Source organism: Hyperolius riggenbachi, chromosome 2, assembly GCF_040937935.1.
Source record: "Hyperolius riggenbachi isolate aHypRig1 chromosome 2, aHypRig1.pri, whole genome shotgun sequence".
Lineage (NCBI taxonomy): Eukaryota > Metazoa > Chordata > Amphibia > Anura > Hyperoliidae > Hyperolius > Hyperolius riggenbachi.
Window position 1 is genome coordinate 415,668,679 of NC_090647.1, and position 24,534 is coordinate 415,693,212.

The window sequence follows — 24,534 nt, forward strand, 5'->3', positions numbered from 1 at the left end:
ACCCCCAAAATCCCGGGGCAAAATTCCAAGACTTTCCAGGTCGTGGATTTTGTTGCCCGGTGGGCACTTTGCACTGTAGCTTGGCCTCCAGTCCAGTCAATCTCCGCCGTTCTCCGCCCCTCTGTGAGAGAGGACTCTGAGGGGCGGGGAGAGGAGCAGATCAACGGAGATTGACTGGAACATTGGCAGAGCTACTGTGCAAAGCTCTGCCTGGGGGATTTCTGGGGGATAAATACCCCGTTCTCGCACGGGAATGCAGCGAATCAGCTTTGACCTTAATGCTTAACACAACTGGGCAAAAAAAAGGTAATTTATATGGCTTCAGACTCTCTTTAAGGATTGTAATCCACAAGAGAGTATGCGTCCAAAGAACTTGATGTAAACAATATTTTATTTTCTGTAGGTAAAGAGGCTCCAACATTTCAGAACACATCCAGGTAAGTGTAATCCAAGAAACAACTTTTTAATAGCAAATATAATATGTTTGGTAGCAATAATCACTTAAAGGACCTCTGTTGTGAAAATCTTAAAATTTTAAAGAGGAACTTCAGTGAAAATAATGTCATAAAAAATGCTTCATTTTTACAATAATTATGTATAAATGATTTAGTCAGTGTTTGCCCATTGTAAAATCTTTTCAATCCCGGATTTACATTCTGACATTTATTACATGGTGACATTTTTACTGTTGGCAGGTGATGTAGCTGCTGCATGTTTTTTTGGCAGTTGGAAACAGCTGTAAACAGCTATTTCCCACAATGCAGCAAGGTTCACAGACAGGAAACTGCCAAAGTACGTACTTTTCTTGTTTCTTGTGGGACCACAATATCAGCCATACAGCGCCCCCTGATGGTCTGTTTGTGAAAAGGAATAGATTTCTCATGTAAAAGGGTGTTTCCGCTACTGATTGGGATAAAGTTCAATTCTTGGTCAGAGTTTTTCTTTAAATACATGTAAACATATACAAATAAGAAGTACATTTCTTTCAGAGTAAAATGAGCCATAAATGACTTTTCTCCTATGTTGCTGTCACTTACAGTAAGTAGTAGAAATCTATTGTGACAAAAAATAAAATCTTCTATGAACTCACCATACTCCTAACGGAATACGTTTGGGTGTCTTCTTTCTAGAATGGGGTCATTTGTGGGGTTCCTATACTGCCCTGGCATTTTAGGGGCCCTAAACCGTGAGGAATAGTCTTGAAACAAAAATGACCTGTGAAATCCTAAAGGTACTCATTGGACTTTGGGCCCCTTAGCGCAGTTAGGCTGCAAAAAAGTGCCAATTATGTGGTATCGCCGTATTCAGGAGATGTAGTATAATGTGTTTTGGGGTGTATTTTTACACATACCCATGCTGGGTGGGAGAAATACCTCTGTAAATGACAATTGTTTGATTTTTTTTTACACACAATTGTCCATTTACAGAGAGATTTCTCCCACCCAGCATGGGTATGTGTAAAAATACACCCCAAAACACATTATACTACTTCTCCTGAGTACGGCGATACCACTTGTGTGACACTTTTTTGCAGCCTAGGTGCGCTAAGGGGCCCAACGTCCTAATCACAGGTCATTTTGAGGCATTTGTTTTCTAGACTACTCCTCACGGTTTAGGGCCCCTAAAATGCCAGGGCAGTATAGGAACCCCACAAGTGACCCCATTTTAGAAAGAAGACACCCCAAGGTATTCTGTTAGGTGTATGGCGAGTTCATAGATTTTATTTTTTGTCACAAGTTAGTGAAAAATGACACTTTGTGAAAAAAAAACAAAAATCAATTTCCGCTAACTTTTGACAAAAAATAAAATCTTCTATGAACTCGACATACACCTAACAGAATACATTGGGGTGTCTTTTTTCTAAAATGGGGTCCGTTTCTGGGGTTCCTATACCGCCCTGGCATTTTACGGGCCCAAAACCGTGAGTAGTCTGGAAACCAAATGTCTCAAAATGACTGTTCAAGGGTATAAGCATCTGCAAATTTTGATGACAGGTGGTCTATGAGGGGGCGAATTTTGTGGAACCGGTCATATGCAGGGTGGCCTTTTAGATGACAGGTTGTATTGGGCCTGATCTGATGGATAGGAGTGCTAGGGGGGTGACAGGAGGTGATTGATGGGTGTCTCAGGGGGTGGTTAGAGGGGAAAATAGATGCAATAAATGCACTGGGGAGGTGATCGGAAGGGGGTCTGAGGGGGATCTGAGGGTTTGGCCGAGTGATCAGGAGCCCACACGGGGCAAATTAGGGCCTGATCTGATGGGTAGGTGTGCTAGGGGGTGACAGGAGGTGATTGATGGGTGTCTCAAGGTGTGATTAGAGGGGGGAATAGATGCAAGCAATGCACTGGCGAGGTGATCAGGGCTGGGGCCTGAGGGCATTCTGAGGGTGTGGGCGGGTGATTGAGTGCCCTAGGGGCAGATAGGGGTCTAATCTGATAGGTAGCAGTGACAGGGGGTGATTGATGGGTAATTCGTGGGTGTTTAGGGTAGAGAACAGATATAAACACTGCCCTTGGGAGGTGATCTGACGCGGATCTGCGGGCGAACTATTGGTGTGGGTGGGTGATCAGATTGACCGCAAGGGGCAGGTTAGGGGCTGATTGATGAGTGGCAGTGACAGGGGGTGATTGATGGGTGGCAGTGCCAGGGGGTGATTGATGGGTGGCAGTGACAGGGGGTGATTGATGGGTGATTGACAGGTGATTGACAGGTAATCAGTGGGTTATTACAGGGAAGAACAGATGTAACTAATGCACTGGCGAATTGATAAGGGGGGGTCTGAGGACAATCTGAGCGTGTAGGCAGGTGATTGGGTGCCCGCAAGGGGCAGATTAGGGTCTGATCTGATGGGTAACAGTGACAGGTGGTGATAGGGGGTGATTGATGGGTAATTAGTGGGTGTTTAGAGGAGAGAATAGATGTAAACACTGCGTTTGGGTGGTGATCTGATGTCGGATCTGCGGGCGATCTATTGGTGTGGGTGGGTGATCAGATTGCCCGCAAGGGGCAGGTTAGGGGCTGATTGATGGGTGGCAGTGACAGGGGGTGATTGACGGGTGATTGACGGGTGATTGACAGGTGATTGACAGGTGATTGACAGGTGATCAGGGGGGATAGATGCATACAGTACACGGGGGGGGTTGGGGGGGGGTCTGGGGAGAATCTGAGGGGTGGGGTGGGGTGATCAGGAGGGGGCAGTGGGCAGGGGGGGAGATAAAAAAAAAATAGCGTTGACAGATAGTGACAGGGAGTGATTGATGGGTGATTAGGGGGGTGATTGGGTGCAAACAGGGGTCTGGGGGGTGGGCAGGGGGGGGTCTGAGGGGTGCTGTGGGCGATCTGGGGCGGGGGGGGGAAATCAGTGTGCTTGGGTGCAGACTAGGGTGGCTGCAGCCTGCCCTGGTGGTCCCTCGGACATTGGGACCACCAGGGCAGGAGGCAGCCTGTATAATACACTTTGTAAACATTACAAAGTGTATTATACACTTTGTATGCGGCGATCGCGGGGTTAACATCCCGCCGGCGCTTCCGTATAGCCGGCGGGATGTTGCGGCGGGCGAGCGGTGACAGGCGCCGGCGGAGGATCGCGTCACGGATGACGCGATCGCTCCGCCCATGCCCTTAAATGGACCGCCGCCTCTGTGGGTGAGCCGGTCCTTAAGGGCTCCACTTCCCGGCGCCCCTGTGCGTTAGGCGGTCGGGAAGTGGTTAAGCATCAGAAGTCTATTATATAAGTAACTATCTACAAATAAAACCTTGGATTGAGAGTAACTTGGTTTGCGATCACTTTGCAATATAAGCAAAAAATGTTGTTAAATTTTGACTTGATATACAAGCAATGTCTTGATATACAAGCAAAAAAAAACAAAAAAAACATATACTTGTGTCACGCCATCACAACTGAGCAGATGGTTCTTCTCTCTCTGAAATTGCAGGATTGTATTTGGAAACAGTGTCAATAATATCGAAGACCGTCCCCCAGTACTTATGTACTTTCGGACAGTGCCAGAGCATGTGCAACAAATCACCATGGTCTCTACGACACGTAGAGCATACTTGGTCATCTCTGCGATTCATGGCAAAAAGCCTCTTAGGGGATTGTATTTGATTGTATTTAATTGTACTTAATCTGTGTAGGGACTGTACAAAGTCACATTTCCGTGAAATCCTCAAAAGTAGGCAAAACACTGTGATTGGATAGTTCCTTGTTAAAGCCACACCCACAAAAAAGGTTGGGGTGAGCCAACAGATGGCAATGACTCTGTTATAGTGAAAGTCTTGTTTACATTTTTTATTTTATACAGCACAGAACTTTGTATTAAATATTTTTTTCTAGAACAATTTTTTGAATTGTGGAACGAATCACCTGAGTTTCTATTAATTCTTGTGGGGAAATTCGCTTTGATATAAGAGTGCTTTGGATTCCAAGCATGTCTCCGGAACCAGTTATGCTCACAAACTAAGGTTCCACTGTATTTTCTTTAAAGTGAATCCAAGGTGAGAGTTTTAAGGAGGCTGCCATATTTATTTCCTTTTAAGCCCAGTTCCCTGGCTGTCCTGCTGATCCTCTGCCTCTAATACTTTCAGCCATAGACCCTGAACAAGCATGCAGCAGTGTTTCTGACATTGTCAGAACTCAGTGGTGCTCACCGCCAGGTCGTGATCACGCTTACGCGTGGATTCATGACCATTTTGACGCATTCCGCCTCGGACACGAAAATCCGTGAATAGATTTTCAACCACGAAAATCTACTTCGGCTTCGCGTGAATGCGGACAGAAATCCGCATTCACGCTCGTGAAACCCGGGGCTGAAGTCGTGGTTTGCGGAAATGCGTCAAACTATGCGGAAGTGACACATTGCAGGCCAATCATAGTGCCCCAGCCAGGCCCTAGCAACCAATCACAGGAGGGGAGCTATGCCCTCCCCTCCTGAATTTAAAGCGGCGGCCATGATGGAAAAGCTCTGTCCTTGCTACTAGACTGTGGTGCTGAGAGGATTATCTCCAGGCCATTGTTGTTTGAGCAAGTGCATTTATTGTGTTAAAAACAAAGCGTTTTTTTTGCTAACACTGTTCTTATACTGTACACAGTTAGCTAGTCAGTGAGTGATTGCTGTAGTTAGTTGTAGTCAGTGTAGTGTAGTGGGAGTGTGGGAGTCTAGTGATTATTTAACTGTGTGTAGTGCTGTGCAGGCAGGTTCAGTGCTGCAGTGTAGTGGGAGTGGGGATTATCTGTGTGTAGAGTGCAGGCAGGCAGGTTAGTGCAGCTGCAGTGTTCACTTGTATATTCCAGTGACAGTTATACACTTGTACTATTTGCAGGCAGCCAGTCACACCGCCGGCGCCGCCACTCTCTGCCAGCGCTGTTCATTCATTCTGTCAGTGACCTTGTGCCGTGCCCAGTGCCCACTGCTCGCTCGCTCGCTGGCATATGAGCATCTCATTACACAGTGTGACATCCTTGTGTGCCCACTGCATCCTTCAGTGACCTAGTTGTATATCCAGTGCCCACTGCTGTGCCCACTGCATCCTTCAGTGACCTTGTACTGTGGCCACTGCATCCTTCAGTGACCTAGTTGTATATCCAGTGCCCACTGCTGTGCCCACTGCATCCTTCAGTGACCTTGTACTGTGGCCACTGCATCCTTCAGTGACCTTGTACTGTGCCCACTGCATCCTTCAGTGACCTTGTACTGTGCCCACTGCATCCTTCAGTGACCTAGTTGTATATCCAGTGCCCACTGCTGTGCCCACTGCATCCTTCAGTGACCTTGTACTGTGGCCACTGCATCCTTCAGTGACCTAGTTGTATATCCAGTGCCCACTGCTGTGCCCACTGCATCCTTCAGTGACCTTGTACTGTGCCCACTGCATCCTTCAGTGACCTAGTTGTATATCCAGTGCCCACTGCTGTGCCCACTGCATCCTTCAGTGACCTTGTACTGTGGCCACTGCATCCTTCAGTGACCTTGTACTGTGCCCACTGCATCCTTCAGTGACCTTGTACTGTGCCCACTGCATCCAGTGATTCATTACTAACAACATGTCTGGCAGGGTTTCGCGGGGTGAGAGGAAAGGGAGTTCAATTGCCTCAGCCACTTCTGGGACTGCTCCACGTCCAGGGAGAGGACGCCCAGCTGTACGTGGTCGTGATGCAGCAGAAAAGGGGGCAGCAAAGCCTGGGCCGAGTCAGCGGACGCCATTGTCCAAATATTTTAAAGTTTCTGGTCCCCGTGTGGTGGTTGAGCAAATGGAACCTGACGTACTCATGGACATCATGACTTCCTCCCAGACCTCTACTGTGAGCACCACTCCAAGCAGTAGCAGCAGCAGCCAACATCCCACGCTTGTTGTGACATCCACCCCAGCACCCACTGGTCAGCAGCCCTCCCAGGATGACAGCGTTCTGTCCCTCAGTCCGGCATCTGGGAACCTGCTGATGCAAGAAGCACAGGACTTACTGGGGACTGATGTGGCAGAGATTGAGATCGGGCCACAATCACAAGCGTTGTTGAGTTCTGGTGATGAAGAAGAGGGTTCTGTGTCTGGGGATGTAGGGACAGAAGAGGAGGCGGGGGAGTCAGAGGAAGAGCTGGATTATGATGATGCTGATGATGATGACGTTGTGGACCCTAACTATGTGCAGCCTGCTGAGTCCGTGGAAGAATGGTCAGAGCAGGATGACGAGTCACCTCGGCCTAGGCAAGGATATCGCCATATGTCAGGCAGGGGCAGGGGCATCGGCAGCAGTGGGCGTGGAGGAAGTAGACAGGACACTGCTTCAGCCGGCACCACCACCATGCAACCCCCGGCAACTACTACAACACATTGCTCCGCTGCACCCTCTGCTAGTGGGGGCCGCAGTAAATTAAAGTCACCAGTGTGGGATTGCTTTGAGGAATGTACTGATGACAAAAGGTATGCGGTGTGCAGGTTATGCAGCAAAAGATTGAGCCGTGGGAAAAGTCAGAGCAAGATGGGTACCTCATCCCTCCAGGGCCACCTGAGAAGCCGCCACTGATGCGAGTATGCGGACTTTAAGAGGAAGCAGGCACTGCTGGCAGGGGTTCCTGAGAGCAGAAGGCCCACCAGCGAAGCAGCATCCTCCCTCCCTCAGGGTCGTGAATCCCCCACAGCAGCAGCAGCAGTAGTAGCACGCAAGCGCTCTTCCACCTCGGCTGCTCAGGACACAGACATTGAGGCTGGCAGCCAGTGTTCGTCTCTCTCCTCTGTCTCCCCTGCATCCCAGCGTCGTCAGACCCTGCTGAGCGACACCTTTCAGGGTCTGACCAAGCCTCTGCCTCCAAGCCACAGGCGGATCCGCAAACTAAATGGCTTGCTGGCCCGGGCCATGGCATCACAGCTGCTTCCCTACTCCCTGGTGCAGGAGGGGAGCGCCATGCGGACGCTGCTCCAATTTGGCATCCCCGAGTGGCAAGTCCCCAGTCGCCACTATTTCAGCAGGAGCGCGATCCCAGCACTCCACAAGATTGCGGTGGAAAACGTGGCCCGTTCCCTGGACTACTCTGTGGGCAAGCGGGTCCACGTGACCATGGACTCGTGGAGTAGCAGATTTGGGACAGGTCGCTACCTGTCCTTTACGGCCCACTGGGTGACACTGATGGAAGGGAGGGAGGACAAGAGCGCATCAGCCCAGCTTGTGGTGCCACCACGCGGGATCAGGGGGGATGCAGAAGGGTCCTGTCACGACACTCCCTCAGCACCCAGAAAGCAAGCCCGCCTCGGCAGCAGCAGCGCCAAGCCTCGGCACTGCCAAGCCCTTTTAAAATTGGTGACCCTGGGGAAGGAGAGGCTTACGGCCACCAACGTCCTGGCCGCCCTCAGGAAGCAGGAGCGGAGGTGGCTGACCCCCAGAGGCCTGGAAGTGGGGTATGTGGCAGCCGATAACGGGGCCAACCTGGTGGCAGCAGTGCAGCAGGGAAACCTCCAGCACATCCCCTGCTTGGCCCACGTGCTCAATCTTGTGGTGCAGCGCTTCTTGCGCACCTACCAGGGGATGAGCGAGCTGCTGCAGGATGCCCGGGCGGTGGTACGCTTTTTCCGCCTGTCAGCCACTGCCTCTGCACTCTTGTCCACCTTACAGCAGCAGTATGGAAGGCCACAACACCGGCTGATCATCGACATGCCAGTTCACTGGAATTCGACTCTGGCCATGTTGGAGCGGCTGTGTCAGCACAGGCTGGCTCTTAGGGCCTACATGCTAGACCCAAGTGTCCCCAGCAACCAGCAAGTCCCCAAGATTACTGCCACTCAGTGGACACTGATGCAGCAAGTATGCCTGGTGCTGAGTCCCTTCCTGGAGGCAACCAAGATGGTCAGTGAGGAGCGGGCCTCTGTGTGCCAGTGGGTGCCCTTGGTTTGTCTACTGGAGCAGGCAATGGACAATTTCATTGAGCGTGGGGATGAAGCCCTGAGGCAGTTGGAAGAACAGGAGCAGATGGCAGCACAGTCCAGCTCAGAGGAGGGCTCACAGCAGGTAGTGGAAGAGTTGGAGGTCCCTAACCTGAATGAGGAGGAGGAGGAGGAGCAGAGTGCAGCAGGCGATGTACGTGGATGGCGGTTTGAGGAGGACAACGACATGGCACAGGAAGAGGACAGGCATGCGTTATGGGACAATGGCGAGGACGAGGAAGATCTTGCTGGCAGGGCCCACTTGTTTCCCATGGCTGTGCACATGTTGCGCTGCCTTCGCAGGGACCCCCGGGTGATCCAGATGCGTTCAAGGGAGGACATCTGGATTACCTTGATGCTTGATCCCCGTCTGAAGGGGAAGCTGGGAGACTTAATGACGCCATCCACCACCGAGCAACGCACAAGGGAGTTGAAGGAGGCCCTTGTGCGCAGACTACTGGAAGCATTCCCCCAGCCTTCCACCCCCACTGTAACTGCTCTGCCAAGCCAGCAAGAGGTGCCTGCCATTGCCACTAGCAGCACAACAACAACCACCAGCAGCAGCAGCAGCAACTGGCGCCCCGGAGACCTGAAGAGCCTAAGCAAGAGCCTGTATGCAGTGCAGCAGCCCAGAACAGAGGTGCCCGCCACAGCATCCACCACCAACCAGCACAAGCAACGACTGACCACCATGGTGTCTGACTATATGGGGTCATCCAGCGGGCTCAATGACACCGACAGCCCCGTGGACCCCTTGGAGTACTGGGTCAAGAGACTGGACATCTGGAGCGAGCTTTCCCAGTACGCCCTGGAACTCCTATCCTGCCCTCCTTCCAGTGTCCTCTCAGAGAGATGCTTTAGTGCGGCCGGTGGCGTGGTCACAGAGAAGCGCTCTCGGCTCTCCCACGCCTCTGTGGACAAACTCACCTTCCTGAAAATCAACCAGGCTTGGGTGGAAGGTGAGTTCCTGGCCCCTATTGTCGGACACAGGGGGACATGAAGTGGCTGCTGCATGTGCTGTTGTTAACTATGCCTGCCTTTATAAAGACATTTACTACCTGCCTAGTGCCTACCTTGGTTAATTTTTTGGTGTTATGGTACTACTACCAGTAAGTTGCCATGGTCCTCCTTCTGAGCTGCTGAACTGACCGCCCGCTTTGTCCTCCTGACTCAGTCGCTACTACACTCTGCGTTCACACTGCCCGGGTCGCCGGGTGCATTTAATTTTTTGGCCAGCACTATGACGCTGTGCTACTACTACTGTGCTGCTGCTGCTGAACTGACCGCCCGCTTTGTCCTCCTGACTCAGTCGCTACTACACTCTGCGTTCACACTGCCCGGGTCACCGGGTGCATTTAATTTTTTGGCCAGCACTATGACGCTGTGCTACTACTACTGTGCTGCTGCTGCTGAACTGACCGCCCGCTTTGTCCTCCTGACTCAGTCGCTACTACACTCTGCGTTCACACTGCCCGGGTCGCCGGGTGCATTTAATTTTTTGGCCAGCACTGCGACGCTGTGCTACTACTACTGTGCTGCTGCTGCTGAACTGACCGCCCGCTTTGTCCTCCTGACTCAGTCGCTACTACACTCTGCGTTCACACTGCCCGGGTCGCCGGGTGCATTTAATTTTTTGGCCAGCACTATGACGCTGTGCTACTACTACTGTGCTGCTGCTGCTGAACTGACTGCCCGCTTTGTCCTCCTGACTCAGTCGCTACTACACTCTGCGTTCACACTGCCCGGGTCACCGGGTGCATTTAATTTTTTGGCCAGCACTATGACGCTGTGCTGCTACTACTACCACCAGTATGTTGCCGTGGTCCTTCTGTGCTGCTGAACTGACCGCCCGCATAGTCCTTCTCCTGACTCAGTCGCTACCACCACTGCACTCTGCGTTCACACTGCCCGTGTCCACTGACAACTCTGCTGCGATGTCATTGCTAATTGCTGCAAAAAAAAAAAAAATTACAAAAACCTCTCTGGAGCCTTTTTGCCGTCAGCTACTCATCCTCCTCCAGCGGTACCTTCGCCGCCAAGTGCCATTGGAACTCGCCTTCACCTCTTTGACTGCTTAACGCGTATATCCCTTTTTAAAACCACTTATTACCAATTAATAGCCCCATTTAAAGTGTTGATTTCACTTTAAAATCCATTTTCTCTAGAAAAAATTTTTTGGGGGGAATTTTTTATGTTGAAGTTATGTTGCCCCTTATCACCTCGATAATCCATGCTATTTGGGGGACTGTAGCATGTATGGGGGCTTTGTTATTAACGTTAAAAGAAAATCCGCCTCCGGGCGTGAATCCGCGCGTGATTACGCCATTCACGGGAAAAAATCCGCGTGGTTGCGTGGACGCGGACGAAAATCCGCATGCGGCGGGGCCGAATGCGGATTTTTTTTTGCAACCACGCGGATTTCCGAATTCGTGGATGAGGCACATCCGAGCATCCCATTAGCTACATTGTTGTTTCTGGTGAAATTCAGCCACTACTGCAGCCAAATAGATCAGCAGGGCTGCCAGGCAGCTGGTATTGCTTAAAAAGAAACAAATATGGCAGCCTCAATATTCCACTTACCTCCGGTTCACTTTAATTTCACTGGTCTGAACACAGTTCTAATTACTGCTTTCAAAATCATTTGAAAGTTAGTCTCTAGTTTCAGAAGAGGAGTGTAGGACTTACATTTAAACTTAATATGGCACGGGTTAGTTCAAGAAATATATATATATATATATATATATATATATATATATATATATATATATATATATATATACACTGTACATTTTATATAGCTAATTAACTCCAGAGAATACACAAATGCTTGGCTTGAGCAGGGACCACTTTCTCTGTTCTCCCTGCTTTCTCGTCTGGGTCTCTTACGTGCTTTTAGGTATACATTCTGTTAGGTGTCTTCCTTGCTCAGCTGTTGCCTCTTTTTCTGCCTTTCTCTGCATGCATGCATGCATGCAAAAAACGGCACCAGGAAATTTGGGCACAGGGTGACGCTGAAAAACAGCTCACCCCTGAAAAAGTCCCAGCGGGGTTAATTACTATTCACCCTCCAGGCCGCCATGGACTCAAGGGAAAGACGCTGGCGGTTGAATTATGCTGTTTGTATAGTAATTTGGGCTCCGTATTTTGACAGCTTCCTGAGCCTTGCTATAGCCATAATTCACATTACAGCCTATGGTGGCGCACGGTGTGCCCAAACTTCCCTCGCTCAGCACAGCTTTCAGTTTTACTTTCCTTTCCTCTGCATGCTGCGTGAACTTTTTTTCTTTCAGTCTTGCTTGTCTGCTTTTTCTGTATTTCTCTCAGTCTGCTGTCTTGTCCCTTGATCTTTCTAATCTCTGTGCTGCGTTCCTTTTCTCTTATTTCTATGCGCTTTCCTGTCTGTTATACTGGCTTTCACTATGTCTTCTCTGCTGGATTCATTATTTATTGCTCCTCCGAGTCCTTGCTGTCAGCCTCCTCTTCCTTTAATCACCTCTCATCTTTTTCCTCACAGCCGGCATCTGAGCCATCCCTCCGTCACCCTGCATTCAGGCCATTTCAGCTGGGACACGCCACAAACGCAGCTACCTCAGACTAGCTCCAACTGCCCCCACTTCCACCGTGTGTACTCAAAACACGCATTCTCTCTGTATCCCCTTTCTGGGGGCAGGTTCTCTTACCTTCACAGCTTTGGTGCAGTATCTTCCCGCAGCTGGTGGCCATTTTGGACCCTGGCTGCCCACTCTTCCCTTGCCAGTAGCACCAGGCTGTCAGGCTGCAGTTACTGGCAGGGTGTCAGAACACTCCTCTCTTTCTCCTGTGCCTGTTGCAGGGCTACAGATCTACTGAACCTGTGATCCTGGTCATGCTCCAAAACCAGGTTCATAGGTGGTTGCCCCACCTCTGAAAATGCCAGGCAAGTAGAGGGGTATCAGACAATGGGACCAATATTATAGTAGCCCTATGTGCTGACAATTCCAATACCCTGATTCACCAGTGCCCTCATCCTTGTTGCACAGATGTACCTACACACTTACCCTTTGTTAAAAATAATTTTGCACAGGGCATACAGACTGCACAGCTTTTTTGGCACTCACCTAATGCCATTGCATCTCTATCCAAGTTGGATTGGTACCATCACCTGCTCATAGACAAGCTTGTGGTGGATAGTTTGACACGGCTACACTCTGTGCATGCTATAGAGGTTGTGGGACCAGTGCAGGGTTGCCAGGCACTACTTGCAGTAATATGGCATCCAATGGCCAACACATGAATTGGACTTTATAACAGGTGGTGACCAGTGGTAGTAGATGCAGAACGCTTGCTGCTTGTTACAGCTGTCTGAGCAGGTCAACAGCGGTGTTCATACTATTCTGTGCTTTGTATTCAATTTGCAAGAACCTCTCCCTCAATGCTAAAAACTGTTTCTAAAACTCTTTTTTTATGAGGCATTATCCTAAACACTTGTTTAAGTATTAAGTTCACACAAGCCTGTCTGTCACAACACTGTAAAAGATCATTTTTTTCATCTGTCTTTTGTTTTTCTGTCTCTCTGTCTGACAACTCTGTTTTCCTCTTCTACGACTCTGTATCTCTTTGCCACCCATCTCTCTCCATTAAAGAGGAACTCCAGTGAAAATAATGTAATAAAAAAAGTGCTTCATTTTTACAATAATTATGTATAAATGATTTAGTCAGTGTTTGCTCATTGTAAAATCTTTCCTCTCCCAGATTCACATTCTGACATGTATTACATGGTGACATTGTTACTGTGGGCAGGTTATGTAGCTGTTTCTAGCTGTTCTGGCTGTTACAGACAGCTGTAAACAGCCATTTCCTGTCTGTGAACATTGTTACATTGTGGCAGTTTGCCCAGAGTACCGCGGTACCCAGAGCTTCTTGTGGGAGGGGTTTCACCACAATATCAGTTATACAGCGCCCCCTGATGGTCTGTTTGTGAAATGCAATAGATTTGTCATGTAAAAGGGGGTATCAGCTACTGATTGGGATAAAGTTAAATTCTTGGTCGGAGTTTCTCTTTAACTTTGTCTTTCTCTGCACCGCTTTTCTCTGTGAAATCACTCATATGTTCTCTTTCTTTTCTCTTTCCAATCCTTATACCTCCCCAGTCTTCTTTTACTTATTCTTCTCCATCACCTATTTCCCCTATATTTCTCACTGTTGACCACCCACCACATTTCTCTCTCCTTCACCCCTCTTTCTGTCACTTGACTCTCCCTCCTCTTTCTATTTTTCTGCCATATTACATCTCTTCCCATCAGCTCCCTTTTAACTCTTGAGGGTGAGGAAAGATGTTACAATGGGCAAACACAGAGTACATTTATAAATATGAATATTGTAAAAATATAAGCAATTTTATTCATTATGTTATTTTCACTACAGTTTCTCTTTAAAAAAAATGCTTGTTAACCTTCCTGGCGGTAACCTCGAACGTAGTTCAGGGTAAGCCGCGCAGGAGGTTTTCTCAGGTCCTGCTGGGCCGATTTGCACAAATTTTTTTTGCTGCACGCAGCTAGCACTTTGCTAGCTGTGTGAGCACACCGATCACCGCCGCCCCGCGCTGATTCGCCGCGCCGCCCCCCCCCTAGACCCCTGCCAGGCAGCACTGAGGGGTGGATCAGGACTCCCGATGATGTCATGACGCCGGTGACATCATCCCGCCCCGTCGCCATGGCGACGAGGCACGTCCTCCAGGAAATCCCATTCTTTGAACGGGATTTCCTGATTGAAGGGGCTAGGGGGAGGCTGCTGCACAGCGGCTATCATGTAGCGAGCCCTAGGCTCACTACATGATTTAAAAAAAAAAAATTACAAAAAAACGGCTGCGCTGCCCCCTGGCGGTTTTTAATAGACCGCCAGGAGGGTTAAGCATATTTGATATTTGTTTCATTTTAAAAACCCCACCTTTCCCCAAATCCCGGGACTTCTCAGCTTTCTCCTCAGTTGTACAGGCGTGAGCTGATTTACCCTTAGGTATCATTAATACTGACATGTGACGTGTGTGGTTCTTCTCAGGAGCTCAAGTCACACCATTTAATCACTAGCTCTAGAGCAGACAAGCTATAAGACACTTGTTCTAGTGTGACATCTGTCTCTCGCTTCAGTGAGAAGCCTGGGAGCTATCCAGAGTTTATTCTGCATCATGTTATTTGCTTAGGTGCCTCCAGTAGGTTCATCTTTGCTTTCAGCTTGTATACTGTTTCAGGCAACACCATTTGTTTCATTCCTTTAGCATTAGCTGCATTTGTTGTACACCAATTAAGAAAAATGAATTGCAGTTTGACAGGAGATATGTGTGCTGTTGTATATATTTGAATCACTTGTGATGTAGAAATGTTTGCTAATATATTTGTTCAACAACTGTAGTCAAACTTTGCACTGAGCAATACTAATCATTTAATGAAATAAAGTAAGACAGAGAAAACACTGTCTGTTCTCACTAGGCTAGTCACCACATCCATGTCGCCCATTTTGCTGCATCTACGACACCGACATGACGTCATACTCACATTTCCCGCCGCTCAGTCCCTTTTGAACACCCTGAAGGCCGGGGGATTCTCTATTGGGCTGCAACAGACCAATGGGAATCCTCAGCAACAGGGAGAATTCTCATTGGTTCATGTTGTTGTTGTTGTTTTTTGCTGGATGGACAGAAATCTTTTTTTCCGCTTAACCATATAACAAGTGCAGCCATTTTATCCTTCTATAACAGGTGAAGTCATCATGTCTCCTTCATAAAAAATACAGCTATAATGTTCTCCATATAATATGGGCTGCTGGCTTTTACCTCAATAACAAGTGCTGGCACTTGAGTAAGACGTGCAGCTGTTATGTTTCACTAAAAGAAGGCCACCATTTCCCCAAAGAAATTGCAGCCCTCATGCTCCCCATACAACTAAAAATTGGCATGACAGATGAGGAACTAACATTTAAATAGGTGGTTAATAATGTTATTTGATGTAGGACAGGTTTTCTTTAATCACAAAAATAATCATTGTTACTGCTTTAGATATAGAATATATACCGGTACATCTTATTCATAATGAATATTAAGTGTTGATGAACATCAGGGCATGCAATAAAATGCTTCATAATCTATACACATTTATTTCCGCCTACAGTCCACTGTGCTTCAGCTGTAACAGATATTTTTAATCCAGTGCTAACACTGAATCAGGAGTGAAGTCTCCCTACCCTGGTGGTTTCTCTCCTTCACGGCTCATTTGAAAATCTCCCACGTGTAGCAATGACTGCTAAGCTCCATGAGTCCGAAGCAGGTTTCCTTCATCTGTTTTGCGAGTGTTTCTCGCTACAGTCTGCAGCTGGGGAGATGCATGCAAACCTTCAGTCTCTGGGGATAAAAAAAGAAGAGCTTGTGCAATTTTGTCCAGAGTACATTATGCTTACAAAAAGACCCACATTTCACAAAAGACTTGAGATGCGGAAACTTTATTACTTGCAGAAGACTGAAAATTCCTATGATTTCACATTTGGTTTTGAAAGTTGCCAAGTCTGGTGATTAGAGATGGCCCAAACGGTTCGACCGCAAACTTCTTATTCGTGCGAACTTCGGTGGTTCACGTTCGCGAACGAACGCGAACTTTATGGCGGTTCGATCCGCTTCCTATACTTCATCATTAGGGTCAACTTTGACCCTCTACATTACAGTCAGCAGGCATATTGTAGCCAATCAGGCTACACTCCCTCCTGGAGCCCCCCCCCCTTATAAAAGGCAGGCAGCGTCAGGCATTGGACTCACTTGTGTCCCTGCAGTAATTAGAGAAGGGAGAGCCGCTGCAGAGAGAGCAATAGGGAAAGCTTAGTTAGGCTCTTGTAGGCTTGTTAGCTTGCTCCTTGCTGATTCTTATTGCTAAAAAAAGCACCCCTCAACAGCTCTGTCAGTCGCAGCTGGCCTTTGGCCCCTTAATTCCTACTGTGCCACTGCCAGGCCCAGCACATTCAGTGACTACTGTGTGTGACAGGCAGCTGCACATTTGTAATCCCATCCCAATCACTGCACCTGTTTACTGTTCAGTGCACCTACCTACCTACCTACGTGAGCGCACGCATTAATACCACCAGTCATTGCACTGGTTCACGGTATGTGTGTGTAACAGGTGCACATTTGTAATACCCATCACTGCATATACCTACCTGTTGTTCAGTGCACCCACCTACCTACGTGAGCACACGCAGTGTGATATTTAATACCACCAGTCACTGTACCTGTTCATGGTACGTGTGTGTGAGACAGGTGCACATTTGTAATACCCATCACTGCATATACCTACCTGTTGTTCAGTGCACCCACCTACCTACGTGAGCACACGCAGTGTGATATTTAATACCACCAGTCACTGTACCTGTTCACGGTACGTGTGTGTGACAGGTGCACATTTGTAATACCCATCACTGCATATAACTACCTGTTGCTCAGTGCACCCACCTACCTACGTGAGCGCACACAGTGTGATATAGCACTCGATGCATACCTGTTAACTGCACCTATGTGACTGCACATTGTATTAGTCAAGTCGGTGCATACCTTTCACTTCATCCTCCCGATATGGACAAAACAGGTAGAGGCAGAGGCAGACCCAGAGGAAGGCCACCCGGCAGGTCTGTTAGAGGTCGTGTTGATGTGATTTTGTTCGGCCCTGGACCAAAGTACAGTGCTCAGAAGAAGGCACGTCCCATCAACTCCCAAGATTGTCAGGACGTGGTTGACTATTTAACACAGAACACCTCATCTTCCGCAGCCACCAGCGCTACTACAAGCACCACATCTGCTGCATTTGACACTTCACAGGAGTTATTTGGTGGGAAATCACTGTTTCACATCCACTACTGTTATAACAAGATGAAGGTGCTAAGCAAGTTACACCACCTCATATGTCTGAGTTAGGCGACACTATGGACGTAACATGTGAGGAGGAGGATGATGAAGTACCTGCTGTTGGTGAAGTTTATGAGGTGTCTGAGGTAAGCAAAGCTGGGCAAGATGATTATGATGATGACGATGATACAGATGTCACGTGGGATCCTAAGAAACAAGATGACTAAGGGGACAGTTCAGAGGGGGAGTCAGAGAGGAGTAAGAGGAGACAAGTTCCTGAAAGAAGCAGGGGGAGCTCGTCGTCAGAAACAGCTGGTGACAGTGTTCGATGCCATGTATCACCACCTATGTACAGCCAGCCCTTCAAAGTCAGCTGCTGATGCCACCATAGTGCCATCACCCCAGGGGGGCTCAGCGGTGTGGACATTTTTTAGTGTGTCTGCCTTAGATCAGAGCAGTGCCATCTGTTCTCTCTGCCTCCAAAAATTGAGCTGTGGAAAGGCCAACAGCCACATATGCACAAATGCCTTATGAAGGCACATGGAGAAAAGGCACAAACAGCAATGGGAAGAGCACCAGAGGAAAAGCAGCACACAAAAGAAAAGCCACCCTCCTTCTCCTCTTCCTCCTTCAGGTGCATCATCTTCAGCCTCTTTCTCCCTTGCACCTTCACAATCACAGCCACCCTCCACTCCGCCTCTCACCTTGAGTGGTTCCTGCTCCTCTGCCCACAGCAGCAGTCAGGTGTCCGTGAGGGAAATCTTTGAGCGGAAGAAGCCAATTTCTGCCAGTCACCCCCTTGCTCGGCGTCTGACAGCTGGCTTGGCGGAACTGTTAGCTCGCCAGCTGTTACCATATCAGCTGGTGGACTCTGAGGCCTTCCGTAAATTTGTGGCCATTGGGACACCACAGTGGAAGATGCCAGGCTGCAATTATTTCTCTAAAAAGGCGATACCCAAACTGTACCGTGAAGTTGAGAGGCAGGTGGTGTCATCTCTGGCACACAGCGTTGGGTCAAGGGTCCATCTGACCAGGGATGTCTGGTCTGCCAAGCACGGTCAGGGCAGGTACATTACTTACACAGCCCATTGGGTCAACCGGTTGACTGCTGACAAGCAGTGAGTACGTGCCTGTGCAGAGGACCAACTTGTGACACCTCCACGGCTTGCAGGCAGGCCTCCTGCCACCTCCTCTCCTCCTGCTACATTCTCTTCACTGTCGTCCTTCTCCTTGGCTGAGTGGCAGTTCAACTCTACTGGTGCTGCGATCTCCTCTCCAGCTACACAGCCCCAGCTCCCCAGGGCCTATGCTGCATACCAGGTACAATGGTGTCACGACACCTTAGACATGTCTTGCCTCAAAGCGGAGAGTCACACTGGGGCAGCTTTCCTGGCTGCTCTTAACAAACAGGTGGATCAGTGGCTGACCCCGCACCAACTAGAGATCGGCAACGTGGTGTGTGACGGCAGCAATCTCATTTCCGCTTTGAATTTGGGAAACCGTGCATGGCACATGTGCTGAATCTTATAATTCAGAGATTTGTGTCGAAGTACCCAGGCTTACAGGACGTCCTAAAACAGTCCAGGAAGTTGTGTGTTTTAGGCGGTCTTACACGGCCATGGCACGCTTTGCCGATATTCAGCGGAGAAACAACTTGCCGGTGAGCCGCCTGATTTGCGATAGCCCGAGTGACTGGAATTCGACCCTCCTTATGTTCTCTCGCCTGCTACAACAGGAGAAAGCCGTCACCCAGTATCTGTACAACTACAGTAGAAGGACACACTCTATGGAGATGGGGATGTTCGGGCCCAAGAAATGGACACTCATGCAAAATGCCTGCAGGCTCATGCGACCGTTTGAGGAAATGAGCAACCTGGTGAGTCGCAGTGAAGGCGCCATCTGCGACTTGATCCTGTATGCTTTCTTGAGCGTACCATGAGCATACCATGGAGTGTGCCATGCGTAGAGTGGTGGATCAAGCTGTGGAGGAGCAGGAACAGGAAAAGGAGGAAGAGTTGTGGGATCAATTCTCATCAGAACAAGATGTTTCCTCAACACCTGCGGCAGCACAGAGGAGGGAGGAGGAGGAGTAGGGGGAAGAGTCGTGTGGGGAAGAGGAGTCAGACTCGGATGATGAGGAAGGTGTTTTTTGGAGGAGGAGGAGTAGACGGTGGCAGAAGAACAACCGCAGCAGGTGGCGCAGGGGGTTTGTGCTTCTCAACGTTCCCGTGGTATTGTTCGTGGCTGGGGGGAGGAGGAGAACTTACCTGACGTCACTGAGGAAGAGCAAGAGGGGATGGGTAGTACGTCTGGATCCAAATTTGTGCAAATGAGGCATGGATCTCAGAGGGCTACTGCCCAACCGAAGAGTAAGTCAGTCCCCGCACACAGCATCTCTGCCTGCACACCGTGTTACTGCCTGCCTCATGACTAAGTCGGTCCCCACACAGCATCTCTGCCTGCAGGCCGCTTGACTGCCTTCTCCGCCACAACCAACAGGGTCCAGGACACCAGGCGGATTCCTGAATTTTTAAGGCCGCTCCTAGCAGCGGCCGCTATAATCATTTTTCTGGTGCGTGTACATGCCTGCCTAATTTTTCTGTCTTCACTGCAGCTGCAACAACAAAACAAAAGGCATGTACATGTGTCAATTCCCCTTCGTGATCATTACCCTGCCGCGGTGAAGGGGCTTGCGTATCACAATGAAGCAATGACCAACGGCTATATAAGTGTCTCGGGGAGGGGGGGCACACCCAAGATAATAAGGTCATTGCTTCATTGTGGACAGACCAAATTCGATCAGCTAGACAGTCACTGTTCTGTCATTGAGCTACCACAGCCCGGTGACCATATGGGCTTGAAAACCGCCACCGCCTGCACTCTCGCCATGGTGTGCACCAGTCCAGCACGGCCGTCACTACACAAACAGCTGTTTGCGGTGCGTTACACAGCTTGGTGTGTCAGTGTGAAGCAGTACTCTAATTACATTCCCTGATTGATGTATACACATGCAATATGTTTTAAAGCACTTTAGGCCTCCAATTTAGCATGCAATCTGAATTCTGCCATTAAAATGCTGTTTTGTGTCAAATCCAGATTTTTCCCCGGGACATTTGGTGTCTATCCCACTCATTATGCCCCCCCCCCCCCCCTCCAGGTGTTAGACCCCTTAAAACATCTTTTCCATCACTTTTGTGGCCAGCGTAAATGTTTCTAGTTTTTAAGTTTGCATCCCTATTGAAGTCTATTGTGGTTCGCAAAAGTTTGTGCGAACCGAACTTTTGTGGAAGTTCGCGTTCGAGGTTCACGAACCAAAAATTGGAGGTTCGAGCCATCTCTACTGGTGATGTGTCAGCTTAAAGGGTTACTCTAAATATCTATACAACTTACACTGCTTTCCTAATATTGTGCTGGTTTCCCCAACCTGCCAAAATAGCTTGTTAGTATCATTTAAGCCTTGTAAGATGTGAGGTGAAGCCTTCATGGGTTTTTCCAGCACGTCCCACAGATCCTTAATTTAATTGAAATCTGGGGAATATAAATTAAACTTGTCATCAGACCAGGCTACCTCTCAGAGCTGGGACAAGGTCCTCCAGCACCCAAGGCTGAGACACCAAAGGGCGCCCCTCCACCCCTCCCACCTCAGCTGTCACACACTGATTGCTATTAGACTAAGAGGGCCACAGGTCCCACAACCTCCCCAACACCTTAATATCTAGTTATATGGCTTGCAGTCACTGCTATGTATCCCCTCTTCTTATTTCTTTCTGCTTCATACACAATTAGGAATGACAGCTGAATGAATTGTGCGCCCCCTCCTACACTGCGCCCTGAGGCTGGAGCCTCTCCAGCCTATGCCTCGGCCCGGCCCTAGTACCTCTCATTGTAGGCATTTTCTACAGTGGAAATCAGTGAGCTCGGGTACTCCTGATTGGTGTGCAGCTACTCTGGTCTGGTCCGGGACACAGTATCTGCAGCTGGCACCCGCCCGCCCCAGCCATACTTAGCGGTGGTTTAGTCCCGACCCTGTAGGTTACAGAACACACAGAGCACGCTACCATCCCAATGAACTGCGGGGGGCAGGGCCACCTTTGAGGATAGGCACTACAGTTCAAATGTGCAATATTATGACAATTATGCTCCCTTGGCATGGCCTTTTACGCCACGGGAGCTCTGCGTTTATAATCTTCCGGCTGCTCTCCCTGTCAGTGCAAAGCGGCAACACTGGTGGGGGGGGTGTGCGGTGGAGAATGAGATGGCCAGCCTTGCAGGGAGAAGCCCCGCATCATAGGAGGACAGCCAGGAACAGAGAAGACAGCACAAGCCACAAGCCCAGGGGGAAGGATATAGCACACATTAGGAGCACCAGAGAGCTACTTGCTCTATGGCTAATTGTGTGTCAGCCCCATCTCATTCCCGGGGAATTTTCAAGTGCTAGGCATCAGTGAAGATACCATCACATGACAGAGGACAGAGCTGCACAGAGGAGCAGGATGTCAGGAGGTGGGGAGAGATCAGCCTGTCCTGATGAGTGCTCCATCTGGTCAGCTATCCTATGCATCCTGGTGACGGTGATGGCAGCTGTAATGACAGGAGCAGAGAAGCACCGTAGAAGGTACATGCACTGTAGTGATAGCTAGCTGGCTGAAACATTCCTGTGTCTGAATTCCCTGTGATTGTCCTGCGAATCTCTGGCTCCATATGTTCAATCCCCTCCCTCTCTCCTTCTTATGTATTCCCCCTCCCTTCTCTGCCTTCTCCTAGAGTCCATCTATCTCCCTGCCTTCTCTCCCAGTCTGCTGTGTCTTTCACTTGTTTCTCACTTTCCTTTATCTCATTAACTACTTTTGGACCGAGGTGATTGTAATCTACGCCCTGTTTTGGTCGGCTTCTGGAAGGGATGTCAGAGGAAGCTTCTTTTCTCTACAAAGAACATACAGCAGGTGCACAGCTTAGATTTACAAAGTTGCATCTAATAAACAAGTTCAGAAAAAATGTCCTTGGATAAATGCAACCAACATGGAGATGTTTAGCCATATTTGGTATAAACCAAACACTGTATATCAACATAAATTGCTCACATTAACTGTCAAGCATGGTTGTGGTAAGGTAAACATTTGGGCTCCTCTGTATACCGCAGCATTCTAGTCAGATTTAAGGCTATTTGTGTGACATCTACAGCTTATTCTAAATTGGCCATGGTAAAATTAAAGTGATGAGGGTGAGGAACCTCATTGTAGATGGAGTGACCCTTAAAGGATAAATACACTGGCTTTTCCCACCCTTGTCACTCTAATTTTTCTGTGGAAGCTGCCCATATCCTCCCATTGCATAGCTTTCAAGGTTGATTCCCTTCAAAAGCTGCTGAGCATATGAATTCAACTTCCTAATTTTCACATAGTAAAGAACACATTATGAATGCAAAGATGGAAATAGGGTCATACTGCTGCTCTTCCAGCAATGTGGTACACTGCATACAATGCAGTTAAAGTGCCCCTGACCTGGTTCCCCTCCCCAATATACTTTTAATACCGTATTTTTGCCACAGCACCATCCTCCCCTCTCCAGCACCCCCTGTGGCCCTGTTCTGCTCAGTTGTAATCCTCGACTGAGCAGAACGTCAAATATGGGCGGGGAGGAAGTGGCAGTTCCTTCTCCCCTCTGCCTGTCCATAATTCCAACCCTGAACTCAATTGCCACAAGCCTGCACTCAGCGCAGCTCCCCTGTGCGCTGTGTGCAGTGAATCCTATCTGGAACTAAAGTGGCGGGCGAAATTATGGATGGGAAGATCTGCAGCTCATAACTGGCAGAACAGGGGCTACAGGGGGTGCTGTGACATGGTGCAATATAGGGGCGAACATAGTCACAGCACCAGTAATAAAACTGTATCAAAAGTATATTGGGGAGGGGGGTAGAACGAGGTCAGGGGTACTTTAACGTCTCTCTCATTTCTTCTAATACGTAAGGGCTGGTTCAGACGGACGTTTGTGCAGCGTTTACCGCCAGCGTTCGGGGCTTGTCGTTAAACGCTCCCATTCAAGTGAATGGGAGCGTTTGTACCAAGCTTTTACGCGTGTTTACACGAACGCGGCGTTCGGGTCCCGATTTTCCCTGGCGTTCAAGGAGCCCCTGGAAGCTACATGTAGCTTCCAGGGGCGGTTAACCGCGACGGGTAATGTCCCCCTAGGGGAAGAAATAGCGCGACTGCATCCGAATGCAACGCGAATGCTGCTGAAAGCCTGAACGCATCACCAACGCAACGCCAACAAACGCAACGCCTCCGAACATTCGTCTGAACCAGCCCTAAATCCCAAAGTCCCACCATTTATCTCTTCTTGACACCTGATACACCCCCCAATGTAAAACTTGCCCTCACACCTATACCTCCCCACGCTAGCAATAGTCCCTCCCTGAGACCTAACATTAACCTTGTTACACCAGCAAACGTTGCCTAAGTCCTTGGGCTGGTTCACACTGCAAGCTCTTTTCTAAGCACCGGAAAGCTAATGTAAATGTTATGTGTGTGTTCTTAGTTGAGCAATGTGAAAGCATTACATTTCAAGTCAATGGCGCTTAGAAGAGTGCTTACAGGGTGAACCAGCCCTAGCAGATAGTCTATAACTTTTAGCCTGAAACGCCAATCTAGAAATAAGGCACCTAACTTCTACCTACCTGAATCATCTGGCACCAAAATTAAAAGCACTGATATTTATAGTTAATAGTCTCTATTGCTAAACACGGGGAGAAAAATCTGCAAAAAAAGTTTCTTCAATTTTTGCAATACATGTATAGTATCTGAAAAGAATTTTACTTGGTTTAAAGGACAACTGAAGAGAGAGGTATATGGAGGCTTCCATGTTTATTTCCCTTATTTCCTTTTAAGCAACAGTTGCCTGGCAGCCATGCTGACCCTCTGCCTCTAATACTTGCAGCCATAGACCCTGAACAAGCATGCAGCAGATCAGGAGCTTGATTCACAAAGTGGTGCTAACTGTTAACACGCCTGTGAAAACCCCCTTAGCACGTCTAAATGAGCTTTTCGCGCGCAAAACTTTACGCGCGGTACTTAGCGCACGATCTGATTGAGAAAACCGGTGCTAACCTACTTAGCACCCTGGTTAGCGCGCCTAAAGACTTTAGACGTGCTAAGTAGGTAAGCACCGCATAGTGAATCAAGCCCCAGGTGTTTCTGACATTATTGTAAGATCCGACAGATTAGCTGCATACTTGTTTCTGGTGTTATTCAGACACTTCTACATGTCA